The sequence below is a fragment of the Pseudophryne corroboree genome, chromosome 7 (assembly GCF_028390025.1).
Source record: "Pseudophryne corroboree isolate aPseCor3 chromosome 7, aPseCor3.hap2, whole genome shotgun sequence".
NCBI classification, from domain to species: domain Eukaryota; kingdom Metazoa; phylum Chordata; class Amphibia; order Anura; family Myobatrachidae; genus Pseudophryne; species Pseudophryne corroboree.
The window spans coordinates 50,732,230-50,760,106 of NC_086450.1; the positions used below are offsets into that span (position 1 = coordinate 50,732,230).

Sequence of the window (27,877 nt, forward strand, 5' to 3'; positions counted from 1 at the left end):
TAGTCTGATCACTAGTGCAGTGCGGTGCTGCCGGACACTAGTCTGATCACTAGTGCAGTGCAGTGCTGACGGACACTAGTCTGATCACTAGTGCAGTGCTGTGCTGACGAACACTGGCGCCGCGCCGGCAGTAACAGTCTCTCACCAGGTACACAGCAATTATTATACAGCACAGTGCTATAGGTCAATTTGTTGTTGAAGATAATAAAATAGAGGCAGTGTTTTGGGGACGGGACTGTAGTACCTGGAAAACTACACGACTTTCATGCATGTTAGATGTAAGTAGTAAGTAAGCGAAAACTTTAACTTGTTGAGTGTAATAAAGAAAATACACATCTTACCTATTTCAAGCCCAGGTTCAAGGAAATGTATATCAGTTAATTGCATAATTGATCATTTTATCTTGGAAGTGATGGCACCCTGATGTTTTTTTCTAACAGTAAGCACTTCTACCATCCAACTAATGGTGTTTGGTTAATGGCTGGGTCCATTTGAGGCTCATCTCACAGCATCTCATTAGCATTTCATTCGGGATACAGTCAAGATGCCGGCGTTTGGCATCCCGGCGGTCGGAAAGCTGACGCCAGCATCCCGAAACTGCTCGGAATGCTGATGCTGGTATCCCAACATAGATAGCGATGCAGAATGCCAAAATCCAGACCAAGTTGGTGCCAAAGTCAGGGCCGAAACTAGGATTTTCAGCGCCCGGGGCAAGGCAGTAATTTGGCACCCCTCACCACCACCACCACCCCACCCCCCACAAATAAAAAAATACAGAAATAAAATAAAACAGATTGTAATAAAAATACAAATTAACAGAAAAAATATAAAACGGCATGGGTGTATGGCAGGTGTATAATATACAGCAATGAGTACACTACCATCCCTCTATCACAGACACTAGTGCAGCATATGATATGAGGACTGTACACTGACAGTGCATGGAGGCAGCTGCAGCCAGGCATGGGTGTACGGTGCAATTAACTGACCTGGAGATGCTGCTCATTACACGGCAGGTGTGCGTGTCCCACCGGCTGGAACTTGTAGTCCCCCTCCCCTGTGTTATATAATGCACGAATGCGGCAGCTGCCTACCTCTGGCCCCGGGTGTCTCTCCTTACGCTGGTTGCACAGGCAGGTGGAGCAGTCATCACCCACAGCCGACTGCTGTTCACCGCACCCGGCTCTTCCTGCACTCCTGCTCGCTGCACACGAAGCCCGGAGTGAGCCCGGGGCAGCCGGTGCTGATTGGCTGCTGTCATCACCCAGGCCCGGGGCGTCACTGCGGAGGCGTCGGCTCTCCCAGGTAGCGGCTGACAGTCAGTGCCCGGTACTTGGCTGGCCGTGGCGGTGTGTAATCTGTGCGCCAGTCTCAGCGGTTTATTCAGTCCAGTGCGTCCGGCTCCTTGCAGCCGCAGGGGGAGGCCGGTGTTAAGGCGTTAAAGGGACTGTCCTGGCATCCCCTCTGATCCAGCGCCCGGGTCACATTCCCCCCTACCCCCCCCCCCCCCCTAGTTGCGGCCCTGCCAAAGTCACCACTGGCAAGCCGCATGGAAGGGTAAAGGTTTAGGCTGTGAGGGTGGGAGCGTTAGGCGGCAGGGAGGGAGATTAGCAAGGGTGGGTTAGGGTTAGGCACCACTGAAGATGCTGGGGCGGGCTGGTTTAGGGTCAGGCTGTGGGAAATGTGTATTAGGGTTAGAGGGGAGGGATGGTGTAACGTGAATACGAGACACTACTGTGAAGTATAGTGTGAATAAGGGACACTACTGTGTGACATAATTTGAATTGGAAGTACTATTGTGTCCACGCCCTTCACCCACAAGACCATGCCTCATTTCCAATACTCACACCTTATTTCAAATGTGTGTAGGGGGCACCAACCCCTTACTTTGCCAGGGGCGCTCTGACCCATAGATACACCCCTGCATACAGTATGCGTATCATTCATGTTTTAGGTATTCTATATTCTGTATTTTATAGTGTGTACTGATTTAACGGGTGGAGACACTCGGCCACGTGTCCCTACATGTTGTACTACTGCACCTAGTTTCTCTCCCTGCAGTAGTTATGCAGACCCAATATACTGGGTTGTTTTGGTTTTCTCCTCTGTGTCACTCGTTTTTTTTATGTCGTATCCGCCTTCCCCCTTTGGGTTTTGAATTATTTTTCTGGAAAATGCTCCACAGACTCTGACTCGCCCAGTCTTCACTGGGTTCTTGCCTCAAATTCTATAGTTCCCTTCCTGTTGTTTAAATGGTGCAAGTTCTGTCATTAAATGTTAAGGTGTTCAACTCCCCTAATAAGTGAAGATTAGACCTATCCATCTATTTTAAGCAGATGTTGTGTCTTTACAAGAGACCCACTATTCCTCTCTAGGACCATCTGTTTTCGAGGATCGTAAATACCCGCAGGGATACTTCGCAAATGGCCCCTTTAAACGGAATGGCGTAACCATTCTTTTCAGTAATTCGGTCTCATTTGTGTTACATTCCCAATTAGCCGATAAAAATGGCCATTTCCTTATCTTAACGGGTTTACTTGAGGAGAACTAGAGACAAAATGTAAGTAAAAATGTAAGTAACGCTGGATACAAACTTGCGTTTGGCCTTACTGCATGGCGAATCTCACAACCTTGCATGCCATGCAGTGATTATTAATGAGGGACAGAACAGTGATTGTTCCGATGCTCATTCATATCTGCCTAGTGTGTACCGGCAATATTTCGATGCGCAGGGCAAAGGGTAATCGCCCTGCACATCTGCACCACCGCTGGTCGCACCAGTGTGTACGTAGCGAAAGAAACATAAAACTAGAGCCAACAAATAAGAACATTCATTTTGTTACAGTCAATGCGTCTAATTCAGGTGCGGTTGTTCTTGCTGCTGCTGTTGCTATCTTTTGCCGTACGCAATTGCGTCTATATGTTAATATGGGCAGAAGCTAACCTGAACATAGGGATGCCCACTGCTGTCGCACATCGGTACCATCAGTGCAAATTGGCTCATGTCACAGAGTCTGAGTGACTGTAGACGCACATGCTGAGCTGCTCTCCAGTAGCAAGTCAGGATCGCAACTGCTAATTTATACACACGCCCAGAAAACACTGTCTGGACAACCATGACACACCTGTGTTTATTCAAATACTCCCCGTTATGACCCCCAGTGTCTTCCTGTCCCTCCCTTTGCAACTAATTTCTTGTTGCGACTGCCACTGCATTTCACTCTCTCGTGTGGCTCAGATGTGTGCACAGTAAGTAAACATCGACTGATTTGCGAACTGTAGCCGCTTTGCGACGGCATCTGAATCAGGCCCAATATGCATCACATCGGCAGATCCCCACAAAAATTACTCTTAGACAGCAAAGAGCTAGAGTTTTATTTTGTTTTATTTTTCTATATATTTTGTTGTTGCATGAATTGGAATGATGTAATAAACTTCCAGACCACATAACTGTCCTGGTTCATGTATGTCACAGTTTCTTGATGACATGAAACCTCAGGGGGTGCTGGTCTTCATTTTGAGTGCCGGAGCATCAGATGGACTTCCTGGTTTCAGCTGCGGGAGGTGGAAAGGCCTCAGATTTGAAGCAGCTGCAACTGGTCCTGGTGGCTTGCTCACATTCCTCAGCTGGATAAGTGGCAAAGAAGTGACGGTCTTTGGGCAGGCTGAATGTGTTGTTTCCCCTGACATTGCCCAGCCACAGGCACCCAGGTCAGAATGACATTACAATCCATGTGAGTCAATGGGAGGGGAATTGCCGTACTGAGATGCATGTTGAGGTCAGCTGTGATCATGTGGTAAAGCTCTATGAAAGGCCAGAAGAAATATGGCAGACTGGAGGAAGTGTTGGTACTTGCCTTAGGTGTAGCTGAGGGGAGTTACCAAATAAATGGGTAACAAAGGGTTTACTCCCCACAGTTACACCTAAGGTAAGTACCAACACTTCCTCCAGTCTACCAGCCTCTCCTAGAGTCAAGAAAATTACCACATGATCACAGCTGCCCTCAACATCCACCTCAGTACGACAATACCCCCCCCATTGATATTTTTATTTTATTTTTTGATGCTGGTTATTTTTTTTATGGTTTTTTGTTTTGATGTTTTTTTTTTTTTTTAAATCAACCTCTCATAGGCGTTGTCATTGCCCCATGAGTTGCCCCATGAGAGGCGTGGAGTCTTGGTCCTATAAAGAGAAGAGAAACCTTCTAAGTGACAAAGCTATAGGTACTTATGGACAGAATGCAAGCAGTGTAGAAGGCCATTAATATGGACATTATGAGGGAAAGACAATGGGAAAATGCTGTAGTTACTAGAGTGGAGGAAGGGCGGGAGGGAGCATCTATGAAGATGAAGTTGGAGATGTAGGGAGCAGTGGAGCTGGAGGGGGCCTTGTACCTGAGGTGAGGGTTTGAGGAGTATTCTGTAGGGGAAGGAGAGCAGGTATAAGGCAGACTGGATGGGCCATATGCTTCTTATCTGCCATCAAATTCTGTGTTTCTAAGGCTTGGCAGTGGGGGGAGACAGATGTGGAGCAGTGAGAAAAGAAGATTGAAGGGGAGTGAGATGGGAGTGAGGGAGGCCTGTAAGGAGTTATTGGATAATAGTTATACTGGCATTCTGCAGCTACGAAAGTCACTTACTTATTTCTCTTTTTCTCCATCTTTTTCAGTCTGCGATGGTACTGTGTTACAGGAAGGAAAATAAATTTTAGGAGGAATATAGAATGTAATTTCCATTACAAGCTACTTAATAAATGTTACAGGTTAATTACATTTCATTCAGAAGATATCAAGATGGCCATAAAGGTTACAGGTGACAGTCAGCAGACTAGGGTGGGCAAAGGTGGGGGTGTCAGTGTAATGGGAACAATATTCCATCATTACATAAACTAGTATATTAGACACAGTGATCGCTGGGGCGAGGGTTCCCACTCCCCAACACTTTCCCTGACCCCCTCTCTCTGCACCCCATGGTCCCGACTCCTTCCCCTCTGTTCCCCGCTGCATATATCCTCCTCAGGACAGGTCATAGCTGATTATATAGATTTCTCTCCACCACAGAGCAAGGATAGATATGGACTAAAAGTAACAGTGAAAGTGCATAATAATGTAAGACAGCTTTTCCCAGGAGCATTTTGATGCGGGAGGACAGGTTATCAGTCTCTATGCCTTCCGCACACTGCAGCAATTACTGTTGGGGTAACTTTGGTGATGTAAAAATATAGAGGTGAAACATTATTTAACACAGTTTCCACCACCAAATATTAATAACTGTTAGAATCCTGGAATTATGACAGCAGATAAGAACCACTTGGCCCATCTAGTCTGCCCTAATTACATGTATATACACACACTAGGGTTCATTTTCGGTAGGAGCCAATTATCCTACCAGTATATTTTTGGATTTTGTGAGGAAACAAGAGTTCCCTGAGGAAGCCCACAAGCACGGGGAGAATATACAAACTCCACACAGTTAGGGTTATGGTGGGAATTGAACCCATGGCCTGAATGCTGTGAGAAAGCAATGCTAACCATTACACCATCCGTACTGCCCGACTGTTGTATACCAGAGCCATACGGCTTAGTCTCACCCACATTCCCTAGACTGATGTATAGATGTTTTATTCACTTACTTGTACGCTCCTGATGCTGTCTTCCACTTCGTCAAATGCCAGGACAACGCCTGTAAATAAAATGCAAAGCAACAGTCACACTAGTGTCTTGGATTCTGTAGCTGCCGATGATGGGCACTGTGGCTGGTAGACTGTTTCTATATACTCTACTACACTGTATATTACACACTATGGGTAAAATGTAATTAGCCGCTGAATTCAGCTTAAAATGAATGGGCACAAATGTTTTTTCTATATAATTAGCTGCACAAATATAGCCACGTTTACCCTCCATAGGACATAATGCGGCCTTTTCTATGCAGCCCCTGAGCAGCTGTAACGTTTGGGAAATCCTTATTTTAAGGTATAAATGTCAGGACTTGGTTCAGGACCCCTGGGACACTCCCACTAATGATTATTTAGGCAATTAATTTTTAATTAGCTTAATATGGCCAATCATGACATGTTATTTTTGGGATGATATTCTGCAGAATAATGGGCTAATTAGCTGGTATATAGGGGTGTTGTATTGTTGGGATTGGTGCTTTAGGTTTGCAGGTGGGAGTTACAGGTGTTATTATCAATTGGCAAAAATGACAGAAAAATCTACTTCCAGGCATTTTTATGGCCCGATCTTTATCTTTATCGCATTAATTTGCTGAAAAACACCGGCTTCCTATTCACTTTTATTGTTATTAAATAATGAGAAAATCAGCCATTTGACACCTTATAAGAGCCCCAATGACTTTGCTATCTAGTGTTAGTTTGCACATTTTGGGGGGTACAGGCTGATTTGAAATCATTTCCCCATGTTTCCCCCCTCTAAACATCATAGAAAATGAGTGCGCTTACAATTAGGTAGTGTGATGAGCAGGAGCAACGCAACATACATATATATTATTTCACAGCTGTATCTACTTACTGGTGTAAAAGCGGGCCATGCTTTGGGCACAGACCTGGATAAAATCCATCTTTTCTGCCATTTTTCTGAAGCTGTAGAGTGCAAATACAAAAAATTATTAGTAACCTATATAATATATATACATATTAATAAATGTGGCAGAGAAATGCAAAATAGTAACAGGGACAGGTCATCCACCATTATTATCTAGGTGTCAATGTGTGAAGCTGTATGTACTTGTCTAACCCACCCCACCTACAGCGCAGTATGGTTTTACCCACCCCACCTATAGCGCAGTATGGTTTTACCCACCCCACCTACAGCGCAGTATGGTTTTACCCACCCCACCTACAGCGCAGCATGGTTTTACCCACCCCACCTACAGCGCAGTATGGTTTTACCCACCCCACCTACAGCGCAGTATGGTTTTACCCACCCCACCTACAGCGCAGTATGGTTTTACCCACCCCACCTACAGCGCAGCATGGTTTTACCCACCCCACCTACGGCGCAGTATGGTTTTACCCTCCCCACCTATAGCCCAGTATGGTTTTACCCACCCCACCTACAGCGCAGCATGGTTTTACCCACTCCACCTACAATGTCACATAATGTAATCAGTGACATAAAGAGATTTGCTTTACCGCTATTATTTATTATTGAATACATGTTTATTCTGATAATTATTACTCTGGTATTAGTTTCTGCATAGTTGTACTATATAAAGCCCAGGAAATCTCACTTACCAAGACACGTCTGATGTTCTGGATGGTCAGGGGTGCAGTGACCTGCTGCAGCCTTGGAGCAGTAGTAAGTACGGAATGTGTAACTATGACATCACATTTCACTAATAACAGTGTCCAGGCCATGGCATATAAAGGGTGTAACTGTATCTCCATAACATCACTCTGTAATACGTTCTCTATGATTTGTGCGATAAAGGATATTGGTTCAAATAAATAAACTACAATACGAGGGTAAAGCCGTCCTAATAGTGACCAAGAGTCCGCTGAAGAGCGGCTATTACACCTGCGTTACCGGACTATTGTGGGTCATTTTGTAACCAATATCCATCCGTAGCTTCTTTGTTAAACTCTTTGTTTTATACTTTGTGAGTTTTTATTGAATTCAACATATAAACCAAACCTCCTGTCATTCCTATAGGACAGGGCTGGCCAAACCGGTCCTCGAGATCTACCAGCAGTTCATGTTTTCCAGGCCTCCTGGAGATCTGTAGAATTGTCAGTTAGGAATGAATGCAGCACATCTTAATTAGTAATGACTACACCTGTGCACCAGCTAGGTGATCTGGAAAATGTGTACTGTTGGTAGATCTCGAGGACTGGTTTGGCCAGCCCTGCTATAGGACAACAGGGACACTTAAAATTTATGGTGAGATGTACTAAGCCTTGAAAAGTGATGAAGTGGAGAGAGATAAAGTACTGGCCAATTAGCTCCTAACTGCCATGTTTCAGGCTGTGTTTGAAAAATGACAAGAGCTGATTGGTTGGTACTTATCTCTTTCAACTTTATCACGTTTCATGGCTTAGTACATCTGCTCACCATGGCCCTAACTTTGTGGAGATTGTATATTCTCCCCGGGTGCTCCGGTTTCCTCCCACAATCCAAAAATATACTAGTAGGTTAATTGGCTCCCAACTAAAATTAACCCTAGCGTGTATGTGTGTACGTGTACATGTGGTAGGGAATATAGGCCCAGATTTATCAATCCTCGGAGAGTGATAAATAGCACGGTGATAAAGTACCAACCAATCAGCTTCTAACTGTCATTTTTCTTTTTTAAACACAGCCTGTAACATGGCAGTTAGTAGCTGGAGTGGTCTGGACAGTATAAATGGAGAAAAGCATAGTCTACATCAGAGGTTCTAAAACTCGGTCCTCAGGACCCCACACAGTGCATGTTTCGCAGGTAACCCAGCAAGTGCACAGGTGTATTACTTACTCACGGACACATTTTGAAAGGTTCACATGTGGAGCTCATTATTTCAATTGTGATTCTGTGAGGAGACCTGCAAAACATGCACCGTGTGGGGTCCTGAGGACCGAGTTTGAGAACCTGTGGTCTACATTAATGGTACAACTAAGCATAGGTGTGCGCAGGGGGGGTGCCTGGTGCGCACAGGCACCCCCTAATGTCTGGCACCCCGATCTCACATGCCTGATGCAGCGATAACTGAGCAGGCTGATTACTGGCCCCTCTGCGCTGCACCCTGTCAGGACTGCATTACTGACCGGACGCCTGGGTTAATCAAGGGTGCCATTGACACCGGCTTTCAAATTCCCAGCTCCACCTCCATGTACAAACACAGCATGATGTGATTATGTCATGCTGCTCACATGCCCACCCGCCACATGCCCACCTCTCTTCTTCTATGCTATGCCAACGCCAGCCATTGATGAGGATCAGCATGCAGCCAGCGTTCCTCTTAGGAAGACAAATTCAATACTGGACGGCGGCTGGCAGCAGCATTGACACATCACTCGTTTTTCCAGCAGCAGCAGCAGTACTAGTCTGCGACTGCCAGTGTCAGTGAGTGACTGACTTGTAAGTAAGCTGCTGCAGCTTGCAGGGGAAAGAGAGGGGGAGCCAGACCAGGCTGAGGAGGAGCAGTGTAAATGCAGTGAGTGCCATCAGGGGTGTTTGTTTGGTGCACCCCATAACATCTGACAATGTATCTGTTTTATTAGGATTGGTACAAGGGTGGATATTTTATATTGCGTTGACCGTTAATAGATGGTGCTAGACACGCCCAAAAGGCGGTGGTAGACACACCACTCCGATGGTGTACCCCCTAATAAAATGTGCTGCGCACGCCTATGCAACTAAGCCCCTTACATTGTGTGAGACTATACGTACCACAGTATAACATACAGTGTGTTACAGTACATACCGCAGTATAACATACAGTGTGTTACAGTACATACCATAGTATAACATACAGTGTGCTACAGTACATACCATAGTATAACATACAGTGTGTTACAGTACATACCGCAGTATAACATACAGTGTGCTACAGTACATACCATAGTATAATATACAGTGTGCTACAGTACATACCATAGTATAACATACAGTGTGTTACAGTACATACCGCAGTATAACATACAGTGTGCTACAGTACATACCATAGTATAACATACAGTGTGTTACAGTACATACCGCAGTATAACATACAGTGTGTTACAGTACATACCATAGTATAACATACAGTGTGTTACAGTACATACCATAGTATAACATACAGTGTGTTACAGTAAATACCATAGTATAACATACAGTGTGTTACAGTACATACCGCAGTATAACATACAGTGTGTTACAGTACATACCATAGTATAACATACAGTGTGCTACAGTACATACCATAGTATAACATAGTGTGTTACAGTACATACCGCAGTATAACATACAGTGTGTTACAGTACATACCATAGTATAACATACAGTGTGTTACAGTACATACCGCAGTATAACATACAGTGTGTTACAGTACATACCATAGTATAACATACAGTGTGTTACAGTACATACAGCAGTATAACATACAGTGTGCTACAGTACATACCATAGTATAACATACAGTGTGTTACAGTATATACCGCAGTATAACATACAGTGTGTTACAGTACATACCATAGTATAACATACAGTGTGTTACAGTACATACCATAGTATAACATACAGTGTGTTACAGTACATACCGCAGTATAACATACAGTGTGTTACAGCATACACCGCAGTATAACATACAGTGTGCTACAGTACATACCATAGTATAACATACAGTGTGTTACAGTACATACCACAGTATAACATACAGTGTGTTACAGTACATACCGCAGTATAACATACAGTGTGTTACAGCATACACCGCAGTATAACATACAGTGTGCTACAGTACATACCATAGTATAACATACAGTGTGTTACAGTACATACCACAGTATAACATACAGTGTGTTACAGTACATACCGCAGTATAACATACAGTGTGTTACAGCATACACCGCAGTATAACATACAGTGTGCTACAGTACATACCATAGTATAACATACAGTGTGTTACAGTACATACCATAGTATAACATACAGTGTGCTACAGTACATACCATAGTATAACATACAGTGTGTTACAGTACATACCGCAGTATAACATACAGTGTGTTACAGTACATACCATAGTATAACATACAGCGTGTTACAGTACATACCATAGTATAACATACAGTGTGTTACAGTACATACCATAGTATAACATACAGCGTGTTACAGTACATACCATAGTATAACATACAGTGTGTTACAGTACATACCATAGTATAACATACAGTGTGTTACAGTACATACCGCAGTATAACATACAGTGTGTTACAGTACATACCATAGTATAACATACAGTGTGTTACAGTACATACCATAGTATAACATACAGTGTGTTACAGTACATACCATAGTATAACATACAGTGTGTTACAGTACATACCGCAGTATAACATACAGTGTGTTACAGTACATACCGCAGTATAACATACAGTGTGTTACAGTACATACCGCAGTATAACATACAGTGTGTTACAGTACATACTGCAGTATAACATACAGTGCGTTACAGTACATACCGCAGTATAACATACAGCATGTTACAGTACATACCGCAGTATAACATACAGTGTGTTACAGTACATACTGCAGTATAACATACAGTGTGCTACAGTACATACAGCAGCATAGCACACAGTGTGTTACAGTACATACCACAGTATAATGTAGTGTTACAGTACATATCACTGTATAAATTAGCCGGAAAATTTTCTATATGCAGAAAATAATATTCTATCCAACTATTATCTACGTTATATACAATATTACGTATATTCTATACAGCCATTGGCGTTTCTACCATGGGTGCAATCATGTGTGCGGTGCACATGGGTCTCTGGGTCCAGGGGGCCCACACTGCACCCGTGCTGTGTTAATACTCACCTTTCCAGAGTCCCACGACAGCGCTGAAGCCACAGCAGCTGCAGAAAAAAATCAGTAATAAAATGGCCACCGCACATGTGCACTAGGAAATTAGTCTCCGGACAATGGCAGGTTCCATGTTTCTGGAGACTTGCGCATGCGCTGTAGACTCCAGCACAGTGATGGAGCCCACGGCGCTGTGTAGAGGAGGGGGCCCACCTGGAGTCTGCCCACGGTCCCCCTCCTCTCTTCAAACGCCCCTGTATACAGCATGTGATTGTGCATACAATTCTAAGAGCTACTTAATGTTAATCTATGTATCATACTGTATCTACTAACATATATATACCAGTGGCATGCGGTGAGGTCAGTGGCTGGTGCGGCACTGCAGCCATAACGTCCCGCCGTGTCCCGCCGATGCCCGCTACCGCCGCTGTCCCTGCATACGCTGAAATTACGCGTGCTCCCGGAAAAGAGGCTATGATCTTGCAATGATGGTGTCACAGGCACCCGCCAAGAACACACACACACACCAGCAACACCCCCGCCCCTCCATGGAAAGCAAAGATACCAAGATCACCCTCACCCACCCCCTCCAGACAGTGCAGGCACCATTATCATTCTCACCAGCAGCACCCCCCCCCCCCCCCCCCGCATCCCCTTCCAGACAGTGCAGGCACCATTATCATTCTCACCAGCAGCAAACCTCCCCCCCCCCCCCCTCCCCATCCCCTTCCAGACAGTGCAGGCACCATCATCATTCTCACCAGCAGCAAACCCACCCCCCCCCCCCCTCCTCCCATCCCCTTCCAGACAGTGCAGGCACTATTATCACTCCCACCAGCAGCACCCCCCCCCCCCCCCATCCCCTTCCAGACAGTGCAGGCACCATTGTCACTCTCACCAGCAGCACCCCCCCCCCCCCCCCCGCCATCCCCTTCCAGACGGTGCAGGCACTATTATCACTCTCACCAGCAGCACCCCCCCCCCCATCCCCTTCCAGACAGTGCAGGAACTATTTTCACTCTCACCAGCAGCACCCCCCCCCATCCCCTTCCAGACAGTGCAGGCACTATTTTCACTCTCACCAGCAGCACCCCCCCCCCCTTCCCCTTCCAGACAGTGCAGGCACCATTGTCACTCTCACCAGCAGCAGCACCCCCCATCCCCTTCCAGACAGTGCAGGCACCACTGTCACTCACCAGCAGCACCCCCCCATCCCCTTCCAGACGGTGCAGGCACTATTATCACTCCTCCCAGCAGCAGCACCCCCACCATCCCCTTCCAGACAGTGCAGGCACTATTATCACTCTCCCCAGCAGCGCCCCCCCCCTTCCCCATCCCCTTCCAGACAGTGCAGGCACCATTGTCACTCTCACCAGCAGCACCCCCCCCCCCCTCCCCATCCCCTTCCAGACAGTGCAGGCACCATTGTCACTCTCACCAGCAGCACCCCCCCATCTCCTTCCAGACGGTGCAGGCACTATTATCACTCTCACCAGCAGCACCCCCCCATCCCCTTCCAGACAGTGCAGGAACTATTATCACTCTCACCAGCAGCACCCCCCCCCCCCCATCCCCTTCCAGACAGTGCAGGCACCATTGTCACTCTCACCACTCACCAGCAGCAGCACCCCCCCCCCCCCCATCCCCTTCCAGACAGTGCAGGCACCATTGTCACTCTCACCAGCAGCATCCCCCCCATCCCCTTCCAGACAGTGCAGGCACCATTGTCACTCTCACCAGCAGCACCCCCCCCATCCCCTTCCAGACAGTGCAGGAACCATTGTCACTCTCACCAGCAGCAAACACCCCCCCCCCCCCCCATCCCCTTCCAGACAGTGCAGGTACTATTATCTCTCTCAACAGCAGCAACCCCCCCCCATCCCCTTCCAGACAGTGCAGGCACTATTATCACTCTCACCAGCAGCACCCCCCCCCCCCATGCCCTTCCAGACAGTGCAGGCACCATTGTCACTCTCACCGGCAGCAAACCCCCCCCCATCCCCTTCCAGACAGTGCAGTCACTTTGATCACTCTCACCAGCAGCAGCACCCCCCCCCCCCCCCCCCATCCACTTCCAGACAGTGCAGGCACCATTGTCACTCTCACCAGCAGCACCCCCCCATCCCCTTCCAGACGGTGCAGGCACTATTATCACTCTCCCCAGCAGCACCCACCCATCCCCTTCCAGACAGTGCAGGCACTATTATCACTCTCCCCAGCAGCACCCCCCCCCCCATCCCCCCCTTCCAGACAGTGGTGCAGGCACCATTGTCACTCTCACCAGCAGCACCCCCCCCCCCCCCTCCCCATCCCCTTCCAGACAGTGCAGACACCATTGTCACTCTCACCAGCAGCACCCCCCCATCCCCTTCCAGACGGTGCAGGCACTATTATCACTCTCACCAGCAGCACCCCCCCATCCCCTTCCAGACAGTGCAGGCACCATTGTCACTCTCACCAGCAGCAACCCTTCCCCCCCCTCCCCATCCCCTTCCAGACAGTGCAGGAACTATTATCACTCTCACCAGCAGCACCCCCCCCCCTCCCCATCCCCTTCCAGACAGTGCAGACACCATTGTCACTCTCACCAGCAGCACCCCCCCATCCCCTTCCAGACAGTGCAGGCACTATTATCACTCTCACCAGCAGCACCCCCCCATCCCCTTCCAGACAGTGCAGGAACTATTATCACTCTCACCAGCAGCACCCCCCCCCCATCCCCTTCCAGACAGTGCAGGCACCATTGTCACTCTCACCAGCAGCAGCAGCACCCCCCCCCCCCATCCCCTTCCAGACAGTGCAGGCACCATTGTCACTCTCACCAGCAGCATCCCCCCCCCATCCCCTTCCAGACAGTGCAGGCACCATTGTCACTCTCCCCAGCAGCACCCCCCCCCCCCATCCCCTTCCAGACAGTGCAGGCACCATTGTCACCCTCACCAGCAGCAAACACACCCCCCCCATCCCCTTCCAGACAGTGCAGGCACTATTATCACTCTCACCAGCAGCACCCCCCCCCCCCCCTCCATCCCCTTCCAGACAGTGCAGGCACTATGATCACTCTCACCAGCAGCAGCCCCCCCCCCCATCCACTTCCAGACAGTGCAGGCACCATTGTCACTCTCACCAGCAGCACCCCCCCATCCCCTTCCAGACAGTGCAGGAACCATTGTCACTCTCACCAGCAGCAAACCCCCCCCCCCCCCCCCCATCCCCTTCCAGACAGTGCAGGCACTATTATCTCTCTCAACAGCAGCAACCCCCCCCATCCCCTTCCAGACAGTGCAGGCACTATTATCACTCCCACCAGCAGCACCCCCCCCCCCCCCCCCCCATGCCCTTCCAGACAGTGCAGGCACCATTGTCACTCTCACCGGCAGCAAACCCCCCCCCATCCCCTTCCAGACAGTGCAGTCACTATGATCACTCTCACCAGCAGCAGCACCCCCCCCCCCCCCATCCACTTCCAGACAGTGCAGGCACCATTGTCACTCTCACCAGCAGCACCCCCCCATCCCCTTCCAGACGGTGCAGGCACTATTATCACTCTCCCCAGCAGCACCCACCCATCCCCTTCCAGACAGTGCAGGCACTATTATCACTCTCCCCAGCAGCACCCCCCCCCCCCATCCCCCCCTTCCAGACAGTGGTGCAGGCACCATTGTCACTCTCACCAGCAGCACCCCCCCCCCCCTCCCCATCCCCTTCCAGACAGTGCAGACACCATTGTCACTCTCACCAGCAGCACCCCCCCATCCCCTTCCAGACGGTGCAGGCACTATTATCACTCTCACCAGCAGCACCCCCCCATCCCCTTCCAGACAGTGCAGGCACCATTGTCACTCTCACCAGCAGCAACCCTTCCCCCCCCTCCCCATCCCCTTCCAGACAGTGCAGGAACTATTATCACTCTCACCAGCAGCACCCCCCCCCCCCTCCCCATCCCCTTCCAGACAGTGCAGACACCATTGTCACTCTCACCAGCAGCACCCCCCCATCCCCTTCCAGACGGTGTAGGCACTATTATCACTCTCACCAGCAGCACCCCCCCATCCCCTTCCAGACAGTGCAGGCACCATTGTCACTCTCACCAGCAGCAACCCTTCCCCCCCCCTCCCCATCCCCTTCCAGACAGTGCAGGAACTATTATCACTCTCACCAGCAGCAACCCCCCCCCCCCATCCCCTTCCAGACAGTGCAGGCACCATTGTCACTCTCACCAGCAGCAACCCCCCCCCCCCCATCCCCTTCCAGACAGTGCAGGAACCATTGTCACTCTCACCAGCAGCAACCCCCCCCCCCCATCCCCTTCCAGACAGTGCAGGCACCATTGTCACTCTCACCAGCAGCACCCCCCCCCCCCCCACCATCCCCTTCCAGACAGTGCAGGCACCATTGTCACTCTCACCAGCAGCAACCCTTCCCCCCCCCTCCCCATCCCCTTCCAGACAGTGCAGGCACCATTGTCACTCTCACCAGCAGCAACCCTTCCCCCCCCCCCCTCCCCATCCCCTTCCAGACAGTGCAGGAACTATTATCACTCTCACCAGCAGCACCCCTCCCCCCATCCCCTTCCAGACAGTGCAGACACCATTGTCACTCTCACCAGTAGCAACCCCCCCCCCCCCCCCCCATCCCCTTCCAGACAGTGCAGGCACCATTGTCACTCTCACTAGCAGCACCCTCCCCCCCCCCCTCCCCATCCCCTTCCAGACAGTGCAGGCACCATTGTCACTCTCACCAGCAGCACCCCCCCATCCCCTTCCAGACGGTGCAGGTACTATTATCACTCTCCCCAGCAGCACCCACCCATCCCCTTCCAGGCACTATGATCACTCTCGCCAGCAGCAGCACCCCCCCCCCCCCCCTCCATCCCCTTCCAGACAGTGCAGGCACTATTATCACTCTCCCCAGCAGCAACACCCCCCCCATCCCCTTCCAGACAGTGCAGACACTATTATCACTCTCCCCAGCAGCACCTCCCCCCCCTCCCCATCCCCTTCCAGACAGTGCAGGTACCATTGTCACTCTCACCAGCAGCACCCCCCCCCCCATCCCCTTCCAGACGGTGCAGGCACCATTGTCACCCCCGCCCCCCCTCCCCATCCCCTTCCAGACAGTGCAGGCACCATTGTCACTCTCACCAGCAGCACCCCCCCCCATCCCCTTCCAGACGGTGCAGGCACTATTATCACTCTCACCAGCAGCACCCCCCCGTCCCCTTCCAGACAGTGCAGGCACCATTGTCACTCTCACCAGCAGCAGCACCCCCCCCCCCCCCTTCCCCTTCCAGACAGTGCAGGCACTATGATCACTCTCACCACCAGCAGCACCCCCCCCATCCACTTCCAGACAGTGCAGGCACCATTGTCACTCTCACCAGCAGCAGCACCCCCCCCCCCCCCCCATCGCCTTCCAGACAGTGGAGGCACCACTGTCACTCACCAGCAGCACCCCCCCATCCCCTTCCAGACGGTGCAGGCACTATTATCACTCTCCCCAGCAGCCCCCCCCCCCCCCTATCCCCTTCCAGACAGTGCAGGCACCATTGTCACTCTCACCAGCAGCACCCCTCCCCATCCCCTTCCAGACAGTGCAGGCACCATTGTCACTCTCACCAGCAGCACCCCCCCATCCCCTTCCAGACGGTGCAGGCACTATTATCACTCTCACCAGCAGCACCCCCCCATCCCCTTCCAGACAGTGCCGGAACTATTATCACTCTCACCAGCAGCACCCCCCCCCCCCCCCACATCCCCTTCCAGACAGTGCAGGCACCATTGTCACTCTCACCAGCAGCAGCACCCCCTCCCCCCCCCATCCCCTTCCAGACAGTGCAGGCACCATTGTCACTCTCACCAGCAGCATCCCCCCCCATCCCCTTCCAGACAGTGCAGGCACCATCGTCACTCTCCCCAGCAGCACCCCCCCCCCCCCCCATCCCCTTCCAGACAGTGCAGGCACTATTATCACTCTCACCAGCAGCACCCCCCCCCCCCATCCCCTTCCAGACAGTGCAGGCACCATTGTCACTCTCACCAGCAGCACCCCCACCATCCCCTTCCAGACAGTGCAGGCACCATTGTCACTCTCACCAGCAGCAACCCTTCCCCCCCCCCCCCCCATGCCCTTCCAGACAGTGCAGGCACCATTGTCACTCTCACCGGCAGCAAACCCCCCCCCATCCCCTTCCAGACAGTGCAGTCACTATGATCACTCTCACCAGCAGCAGCAGCACCCCCCCCCCATCCACTTCCAGACAGTGCAGGCACCATTGTCACCCTCACCAGCAGCAAACACACCCCCCCCATCCCCTTCCAGACAGTGCAGGCACCATTGTCACTCTCACCAGCAGCACCCCCCCATCCCCTTCCAGATGGTGCAGGCACTATTATCACTCTCACCAGCAGCACCCCCCCCCCCATCCCCTTCCAGACAGTGCAGGAACCATTGTCACTCTCACCAGCAGCAACCCCCCCCATCCCCTTCCAGACAGTGCAGGCACCATTGTCACTCTCACCAGCAGCACCCCCCCCCCCCACCATCCCCTTCCAGACAGTGCAGGCACCATTGTCACTCTCACCAGCAGCAACCCTTCCCCCCCCTCCCCATCCCCTTCCAGACAGTGCAGGGAATATTATCACTCTCACCAGCAGCACCCCTCCCCCCATCCCCTTCCAGACAGTGCAGACACCATTGTCACTCTCACCAGTAGCAAACCCCCCCCCCCCCCCCCATCCCCTTCCAGACAGTGCAGGCACCATTGTCACTCTCACTAGCAGCACCCCCCCCCCCCCTCCCCATCCCCTTCCAGACAGTGCAGGCACCATTGCCACTCTCACCAGCAGCACCCCCCCATCCACTTCCAGACGGTGCAGGCATTATTATCACTCTCCCCAGCAGCACCCACCCATCCCCTTCCAGACAGTGCAGGCACTATGATCACTCTCGCCAGCAACAGCACCCCCCCCCCCCCCTCCATCCCCTTCCAGACGGTGCAGGCACTATTATCACTCTCCCCAGCAGCACCCACCAATCCCCTTCCAGACAGTGCAGGCACTATTATCACTCTCCCCAGCAGCAACACCCCCCCCCCCATCCCCTTCCAGACAGTGCAGACACTATTATCACTCTCCCCAGCAGCACCTCCCCCCCCTCCCCATCCCCTTCCAGACAGTGCAGGCACCATTGTCACTCTCACCAGCAGCACCCCCCCCCCCCATCCCCTTCCAGACGGTGCAGGCACCATTGTCACCCCCGCCCCCCCTCCCCATCCCCTTCCAGACAGTGCAGGCACCATTGTCACTCTCACCAGCAGCATCCCCCCATCCCCTTCCAGACAGTGCAGGCACCATTGTCACTCTCACCAGCAGGAGCACCACCCCCCCTTCATCCCCTTCCAGACAGTGCAGGAACCATTGTCTCTCTCAACAGCTGCAACCCCCCCATCCCCTTCCAGACAGTGCAGGCACTATTATCACTCTCACCAGCAGCACCCCCCCCCCCATCCCCTTCCAGACAGTGCAGACACCATTGTCACCCTCACCTGCAGCAAACCTCCCCCCCCTCCATGCCCTTCTGTCACGAACCGGTCTCTCACCTTTGCGGGTTCTGGGGTTCATTCGTTGCCAGTGCGGTTGCTCGCGGTGCTGTGCGCCCGTGTGGGGACACGGCGTGATCAATGGCACAGGTAATGCAGAGTCTGGGAACTGTGAGTGCAGGGACCAAATGGCCTAAGGCACTGCGGTGTGTCTGCTGTATAGGAGGTGGCCATGTTGGAGACCAAATAGCTAATACTGAGCACTTGTGAAAACACCTGTGGGCAGGTGTAAGCCAATCCCGTGCTTGTGCTGCCTTTAAGTAGGCTGGGATTATGTTACTCTGGGCCAGTGCTTTGTTGTATCAAAGCTGTGCTCTAGCTCTGAGCTCTCTCCGTGCATTCCTGTGTGATTCCCGTGGTCCAGATATCGCCTCCGTTCCCAGAGGTCCGTCTGCAGCCTTCACTGCTGAAAGATCCACCGGCTCTCCGCTGTGCTGTCAGTTAATTGCACTCCTATTGGAAATAGTTGGATTCCCAGTGTCCTGCATGAGGTTACCTTGTCAGTCTGCCTATCATTCAAAGTCTGGAGGATTCTGTTTCTCTCAGCTGTTCGTTTGTTCAAACTCTGCATTTAACCCATTCATCACCTTGTCTTCTACTACAGTTTCACAGTGATCTCCGGAACCCGCAAGTAACCCAATTCAGTACTTTTTATTTGCTATGTTGTCATTACAAGGATAATTCATCACAGTTTCTCAGTTAACCCTCAAAACTCCATTGCAAATTCTTACAGTTAATTCACCATGTCTGCATTAACCAGTTAAACACAATCTGCAGTTCAGCATCAAAGCTTGTTTATATTTGGACAATTCAACATTTATTCTTCAGCTTGTTTTTGCATATGTTTCCATGAACATTTCTTTTATTTATTTTTGAGTTTTCTCTTGCATATTATTTCTGCCATTCTTGCAATATTTCAGTATAATGATGATTAACAACTAGTCATTTAACTCCTTACTGAATTGTTATTTAATAAATATATGAAGCGGAACTTTCTTCGTCCTCCCTGCTTTCTTCATACCCCAGCACCTACACCTGTGGTTGGTTCCGGGTTAACGGATTCACAAAAACACCCGGGCCTGACAGTAAGCACTGGCCACATGGATCCGTCAAGTGACCAATTCGCAGGAGGCGGTGCTACGTCAGATATCCTTTCCCGTCTGGAAAACCAGGAGTCTATACAGACACAAATAGTGCAGTTTATGCAAACTATGGCAGACCGTTTAGAGACTCTTCATACAGCTATTAAAACGTCTCAAGTTCAGATTCCAACTCCGGTTGTCCCAGTTACCACTACAGCTTCTCCTGTGATGCTGCCTACGTCCCGCTTGCAGTTACCCTCTCCAAGTAAGTTTGACGGGACTCCAAAACTTTGCAGAGGATTCCTGAATCAATGCGAGATCCAGTTCGAACTGATGTCCGCCAGTTTCCCATCAGCTCGTTCTAAGGTCGCATATATTATTGCCCTCCTCTCTGGTCAGGCTCTGGAGTGGGCATCACCATTATGGGAGAGAGGTGATCCTATCCTCTCTAACTACAAAGAGTTTGTATCTTCCTTCCGGAGAATCTTTGACGAACCAGGCAGGACCACCTCAGCATCCTTGGAGATTCTCCGTCTACGTCAAGGTTTACGTCCTGTCAGTCAATATATTATTCAGTTTCGCACGTTGTCTTCAGAGTTAAACTGGAATGAGGAGGCCCTGATCGCCGCGTTTTGGAATGGACTTTCAGAGAGAATCAAGGATGATTTAACTATCCGGGACGTGCCAACTAAACTGGATGAATTGATTTCTCTCTGTAACAAACTTGACCTACGCTACAGGGAGCGATGTTTAGAGAAATCCAGGGCAGAGCGATCCAGTCCACGTTATCATCCTAGGCCTCGACAAGACTCTTCTTCACAGTCTCCGGTAACGACAGAAGAACCTATGCAGATTGGGCGCTCTCGCCTCACAGAAGAGGAACGACTTCGTCGTCGACAGGGTAACCTCTGCATGTACTGTGGGTCCTCCGAACACTTAGTTAAATTCTGCAAACTCCGACCGGGAAACTCTCGCTCCTAGCTTATTCAAGAGAGGTTAAGCTAGGAGTTACTCTAGAATCACGTTCTGGGAAAGAGCCGACCTTGTCTATTCAATTAGAAGTTCCAAGTTCTACAGTGAAAGTTTCAGCTCTCCTAGATTCCGGGGCAGCCGAGAACTTCATCTCCTCAGCCTTTGTCATGCGGTCTAAAGTTCAAACCATGCCTCTGGAAGCAGCAGTTGCCGTTACAGCAGTGGATGGAAGTCGAATTCCAGATGGTATAATTACTCATCGAACCGTATGTCTCAAGATGAAAGTTGGTGTGCTCCATTCCGAATACCTCTCCTTCTACGTGATTCCCAAAGCCTCTCAAGATGTGATACTTGGTTTACCTTGGCTGCAGAAACATAATCCTCAACTCAATTGGCAAACCATGGAAGTCCTTTCGTGGGGGAAATCTTGTACCAAGGACTGTTTAGCCTCTATTGTACCTCTCCGGTCAATTAGCCTTCCCGACCTACCTCCGGTGTATCAATCTTTTGCAGATGTTTTCAGTAAACAAGCAGCAGACTCTCTACCTCCTCACCGCGAATGGGACTGCCCAATCGTCCTGGTTCCAGGCAAAACCCCTCCTAGGGGACGAATTTATCCGCTATCCATCCCAGAGACGCAAGCTATGTCTGACTATATACAGGAAAATCTAATCAAAGGATTTATCAGACCATCTTCTTCACCTGCAGGAGCCGGATTCTTTTTCGTTAAGAAGAAGGACGGTGGGTTACGACCATGCATAGATTACCGTGGACTCAATGAGATCACTGTGAAAAACAAGTATCCATTACCCTTAATTCCAGAATTATTTGACCGGGTAAAGGGAGCTACTGTGTTTACAAAACTGGATCTCCGAGGGGCCTACAATTTAATCCGCATCCGTGCAGGGGACGAGTGGAAGACTGCTTTTAATACCCGGGATGGGCATTACGAATACCTCGTAATGCCCTTTGGTCTTTGTAATGCACCTGCAGTTTTTCAAAGCTATGTGAATGAACTTTTTCGTGATCTTCTCTACAAGTGTCTAGTAGTGTACCTGGATGATATCCTAATATTCTCTAAGGATCTAAAGTCTCACCGTCACCAAGTTAAAGAGGTACTGACACGTCTGAGGAAAAATCAACTTTATTGTAAGTTAGAGAAGTGCACTTTTGAAGTATCTTCCATACCGTTCCTTGGTTACATCATTTCGGGATCAGAGCTATGTATGGATCCAGGTAAGGTACAAGCTATCCGAGATTGGTCCACTCCTTCAACTCTCAAGGGGATTCAGCGATTTCTTGGCTTTGCGAATTTCTATAGGAGATTCATCAAGAATTATTCTACGTTAGCTGCTCCCATCACAGCCTTAACTCGCAAGGGAGCAAATCCTATGAACTGGTCTTCTGAAGCAATCAAAGCCTTCTCTGATTTAAAGCAAGCCTTTGTGTCAGCCCCCATTCTTCGACAGCCTGATTTGAATCGTCCCTTTCTACTAGAGGTGGATGCATCTACAGAAGCAGTAGGAGCTGTGTTGTCACAAGTCTTTGAAGATAAAAAGGTCCATCCCTGTGGATATTTCTCCCGTAAGTTCCTCCCGGCAGAACGTAATTATGCAATCGGTGAGCAAGAGTTACTTGCCATCAAGTTGGCATTTGAGGAGTGGAGATACCTTCTAGAAGGAGCACAACATCGCATTACAGTTTATACTGATCATAAGAATCTTCTGTATCTGCAGTCAGCTCAGTGTTTGAATCCACGACAAGCTCGATGGGCGCTTTTCTTCTCACGATTTGATTTCAAACTCACCTATCGTCCAGGGTCTCAGAACAAAAAGGCAGATGCCCTTTCCCGGTCCTTTGCTTCTTCTGAATTAAATGATGCTACCACGAATCAAGCCATTGTGAATCCTACGTCCTTTTTAATGACTCGAACCTCTCCAGTTCCTCCGCTTGGCAAGACCTTTGTCGCCACAAGTCTTCGAAAACGGCTGCTTACCTGGGCTCACTCCTCTTCCTTCATGGGTCATCCTGGGGTTCTAAAGACTCTCAAATTTAATCAACAGTCTTATTGGTGGCCACGTCTCAAAGCCGATGTCCGAGAGTTTATAGCAGCATGTCCTAAATGTGCCCAACATAAGAGTCCAAGAAGTTCTCCACCAGGTCTATTACATTCACTATCCATACCCAAACAACCATGGACTCATATCTCAATGGATTTCGTGACCGATCTACCTCCATCAAAAGGGCGAAATACCATTTGGGTGATAGTGGATCGATTTTCGAAAATGGCACATTTCATTCCATTAACTGGGTTACCATCAGCCCCTTTACTAGCCAGATTGTTCATCTCTGAAATCTTCAAGTTGCATGGCCTTCCTCGAGAAATTATCTCTGATCGGGGAACACAGTTTGTGGCCAAGTTTTGGAGGTCGCTTTGTTCATCTTTAAATGTCAAGTTGAACTTTTCTTCTGCATATCATCCTCAGACAGATGGACAAACTGAGAGAGTCAACCAAGACCTTGAAACATTTCTCCGGCTATATATATCGTCCTCACAGGATGACTGGGTTGACTACCTTCCATTGGCAGAATTTGCTCATAATAATCTCTTCCATTCATCTTCAGAATCTACGCCCTTTTATATTAACTTCGGCTTTCATCCTCGTGTGCCAGAGTTTCATCCATTGCCAGCCCTAGAGGTTCCAGCGGCAGATCAAGAGCTTCAACGTCTATCTAGCATCTGGAGTTGTGTACGTAAGTCCTTGGTCAAAACTTCCGCTCGTTATAAATCTTTTGCAGATAGAAAACGTAAAGCTGTACCGAATTACAAAGTGGGAGACCAAGTTTGGATTTCTACGCGCAATCTCAAGTTCAAAGTTCCTTCTAAGAAATTTGCTCCCAGGTTTATTGGTCCATTTCCCATTGTAAAGATACTCAACCCTGTGTCATACAAAGTCAAGTTGCCACCGTCTTTGAGAATTCCTAACGCCTTTCATACATCTTTACTGAAGCCTTTGATTCTCAATAAGTTCCGTACTACCCAGTCCAAACCTCCTAAAGTTCACTCTTTGCAGAATGAGGAATTTGAAGTTAAAGAGATTGTGGACTCACGTTCCCGATATGGACGTTTACAGTTTCTGGTCGACTGGAAGGGTTACGGTCCGGAGGAGAGATCCTGGGTTTTCTCTGAAGATGTTCATGCTCCAAGACTGGTACAGAAATACTTCTCCAAAAATCCTGACAAGGTTCAAAGGTGTTCGGAGACCACCCGTAGAAGAGGGGGTACTGTCACGAACCGGTCTCTCACCTTTGCGGGTTCTGGGGTTCATCCGTTGCCAGTGCGGTTGCTCGCGGTGCTGTGCGCCCGTGTGGGGACACGGCGTGATCAATGGCACAGGTAATACAGAGTCTGGGAACTGTGAGTGCAGGGACCAAATGGCCTAAGGCACTGCGGTGTGTCTGCTGTATAGGAGGTGGCCATGTTGGAGACCAAATAGCTAATACTGAGCACTTGTGAAAACACCTGTGGGCAGGTGTAAGCCAATCCCGTGCTTGTGCTGCCTTTAAGTAGGCTGGGATTATGTTACTCTGGGCCAGTGCTTTGTTGTATCAAAGCTGTGCTCTAGCTCTGAGCTCTCTCCGTGCGTTCCTGTGTGATTCCCGTGGTCCAGATATCGCCTCCGTTCCCAGAGGTCCGTCTGCAGCCTTCACTGCTGAAAGATCCACCGGCTCTCCGCTGTGCTGTCAGTTAATTGCACTCCTATTGGAAATAGTTGGATTCCCAGTGTCCTGCATGAGGTTACCTTGTCAGTCTGCCTATCATTCAAAGTCTGGAGGATTCTGTTTCTCTCAGCTGTTCGTTTGTTCAAACTCTGCATTTAACCCATTCATCACCTTGTCTTCTACTACAGTTTCACAGTGATCTCCGGAACCCGCAAGTAACCCAATTCAGTACTTTTTATTTGCTATGTTGTCATTACAAGGATAATTCATCACAGTTTCTCAGTTAACCCTCAAAACTCCATTGCAAATTCTTACAGTTAATTCACCATGTCTGCATTAACCAGTTAAACACAATCTGCAGTTCAGCATCAAAGCTTGTTTATATTTGGACAATTCAACATTTATTCTTCAGCTTGTTTTTGCATATGTTTCCATGAACATTTCTTTTATTTATTTTTGAGTTTTCTCTTGCATATTATTTCTGCCATTTTTGCAATATTTCAGTATAATGATGATTAACAACTAGTCATTTAACTCCTTACTGAATTGTTATTTAATAAATATATGAAGCGGAACTTTCTTCGTCCTCCCTGCTTTCTTCATACCCCAGCACCTACACCTGTGGTTGGTTCCGGGTTAACGGATTCACAAAAACACCCGGGCCTGACACCTTCCAGACAGTGCAGGCACCATTGTCACTCTCACCAGCAGCAGCCCCCCCCCATCCCCTTCCAGACAGTGCAGGAACTATTATCACTCTCACCAGCAGCAACCCTTCCCCCCCCCCATCCCCTTCCTGCAATGATGGTGTCACAGGCACCCACCAAGAACACACACACACACCAGCAACACCCCCGCCCCTCCATGGAAACCAAAGATACCAAGATCACCCTCACCCACCCCCTCCAGACAGTGCAGGCACCATTATCATTCTCACCAGCACCCCCCCCCCCCCCCCATCCCCTTCCAGACAGTGCAGGCACCATTGTCACTCTCACCAGCAGCAAACCCCCCCCCCCACCCCCATCCCCTTCCAGACAGTGCAGGCACTATTATCACTCTCACCGGCAGCAAACCCCCCCCCCCCCCCCATCCCCTTCCAGACAGTGCCGGCACCATTGTCACTCTCACCAGCAGCAGCAGCACCCCCCCCCCCCCATCCCCTTCCAGACAGTGCAGGCATCATTGTCACCCTCACCAGCAGCAACCCCCCCCCCTCCATCCCCTTCCAGACAGTGCAGGCACCATTGTCACTCTCACCAGCAGCAAACCCCCCCCCCCCCATCCCCTTCCAGACAGTGCAGGCACTATTATCACTCTCACCAGCAGCAACCCCCCCCCCCCCCATCCCCTTCCAGACAGTGCCGGCACCATTGTCACTCTCACCAGCAGCGAACCCCCGTCCCCTTCCAGACAGTGCAGGAACCATTGTCACTCTCACCAGCAGCACCCCCCCCCCATCCCCTTCCAGACAGTGCAGGCACCATTGTCACTCTCACCAGCAGCACCCCCCCCCCCCCTATCCCCTTCCAGACAGTGCAGGCACTATTATCACTCTCACCAGCAGCACCCCCCCCCCCCCCATCCCCTTCCAGACAGTGCAGACACCATTGTCACCCTCACCTGCAGCAAACCTCCCCCCCCCCCATGCCCTTCCAGACAGTGCAGGCACCATTGTCACTCTCACCAGCAGCAAAACCCCCCCCCCCCCCCCTTCATCCCCTTCCAGACAGTGCAGGAACTATTATCACTCTCACCAGCAGCAACCCTTCCCCCCATCCCCTTCCAGACAGTGCAGGCACCATTGTCACTCTCACCAGCAGCAAACCCCCCCCCCCATCCCCTTCCAGACAGTGCCGGCACCATTGTCACTCTCACCAGCAGCAGCAGCACCCCCCCCCCCCCATCCCCTTCCAGACAGTGCCGGCACCATTGTCACTCTCACCAGCAGCAACCCCCCCCCCCCCCATCCCCTTCCAGACAGTGCCGGCACCATTGTCACTCTCACCAGCAGCAGCAGCAGCACCCCCCCCCCATCCCCAGCAACCCCCCCCCCACCCCCCATTCCCTTCCAGACAGTGCAGGCACCATTGTCACTCTCATCAGCAGCAGCACCCTCCCCCCCCCCCCGCCACATCCCCTTCCAGACAGTGCAGGCACCATTGTCACTCTCACCAGCAGCACCCAATCCCCTTCCAGACAGTGCAGGCATTGATATCATACCACCCCCCTCCTCGTCTCTCACCTTCCCGTCTCTCGGCCCCTGCACTTACTTTTAATTTACTTTGCCCCGACACATAGAGAGTGAGACTCCTCACTGTGCCCTGGCCGAGAGCGACATCAGTGACAGCGCCTCCTACTTGCTCCCTCCTGCGAGCGCGTATGACTCCCCAGGATCCCGGCAGCAGCTCTCCCTCCTCTCACCACACCTGGCTTCTGGCTTTGCCCTTCGCCCCTCACCATGCCTCCACCTCAGCTCAGCCTCTCGGCTCCCAACTTGCGGGGATCGGCGGCAGCGGAGATGCTGGAAGGTAGGGCCGGTGGGGTCAGCGGCATCAGCCGGGGAGAAGCGGCTGCATGGGGAGACGGGTGAAGCAGGCACCGGGAGAGGAGTAGAGGGGAGGGGATGAGCTGGCTCCTGGTGCTTGTAGGCAGGGACTCGGGAGCAGTGTGTTGGTGACAGGGGCGTGCTTTCATATAGGCTGAAAGCACACCCCTGTCAAAGCGGCACTTATAGTAAGTGCCGCTTTTGCTGCTTTTTTTCATGGGCTTTCACTGCCCAATACTTGGCCCCGCCCCCAGCTTCCGGTCCTTTCTCACTGATAGCGGGAGGCACCGAGAGCGGTGCCTCTGAAATACATTAAAAGGATTTTTAAAAATGATTAAAATAAAGTAAAGGCTAAAGCAGATACTTATGACACAGAATATGTGTCATAAGTATCTTCTTTGTATTATTTTAATCATTAATGATGACAGGGGAGGCACTGCCTCCCCT

The 27,877-nt window shown here is 50.4% G+C and overlaps 1 protein-coding gene and 1 long non-coding RNA gene across 5 annotated transcripts in view; one reads left to right on the forward strand and one right to left on the reverse strand.

Moving 5' to 3' along the window:
- Nucleotides 1–27,877, forward strand: part of SPAG16 (sperm associated antigen 16) — a 1,801,610-nt gene that overhangs the window by 1,037,067 nt on the left and 736,666 nt on the right. The window lies entirely within an intron of this gene.
- Nucleotides 3,362–7,682, reverse strand: LOC134943353 (uncharacterized). The gene is made up of 5 exons (XR_010181490.1): nucleotides 7,259–7,682; nucleotides 6,534–6,604; nucleotides 5,633–5,682; nucleotides 4,641–4,681; nucleotides 3,362–4,183 (listed from the first exon to the last, which is right to left on the reverse strand). It is a non-coding gene; the product is annotated as an uncharacterized LOC134943353 (long non-coding RNA).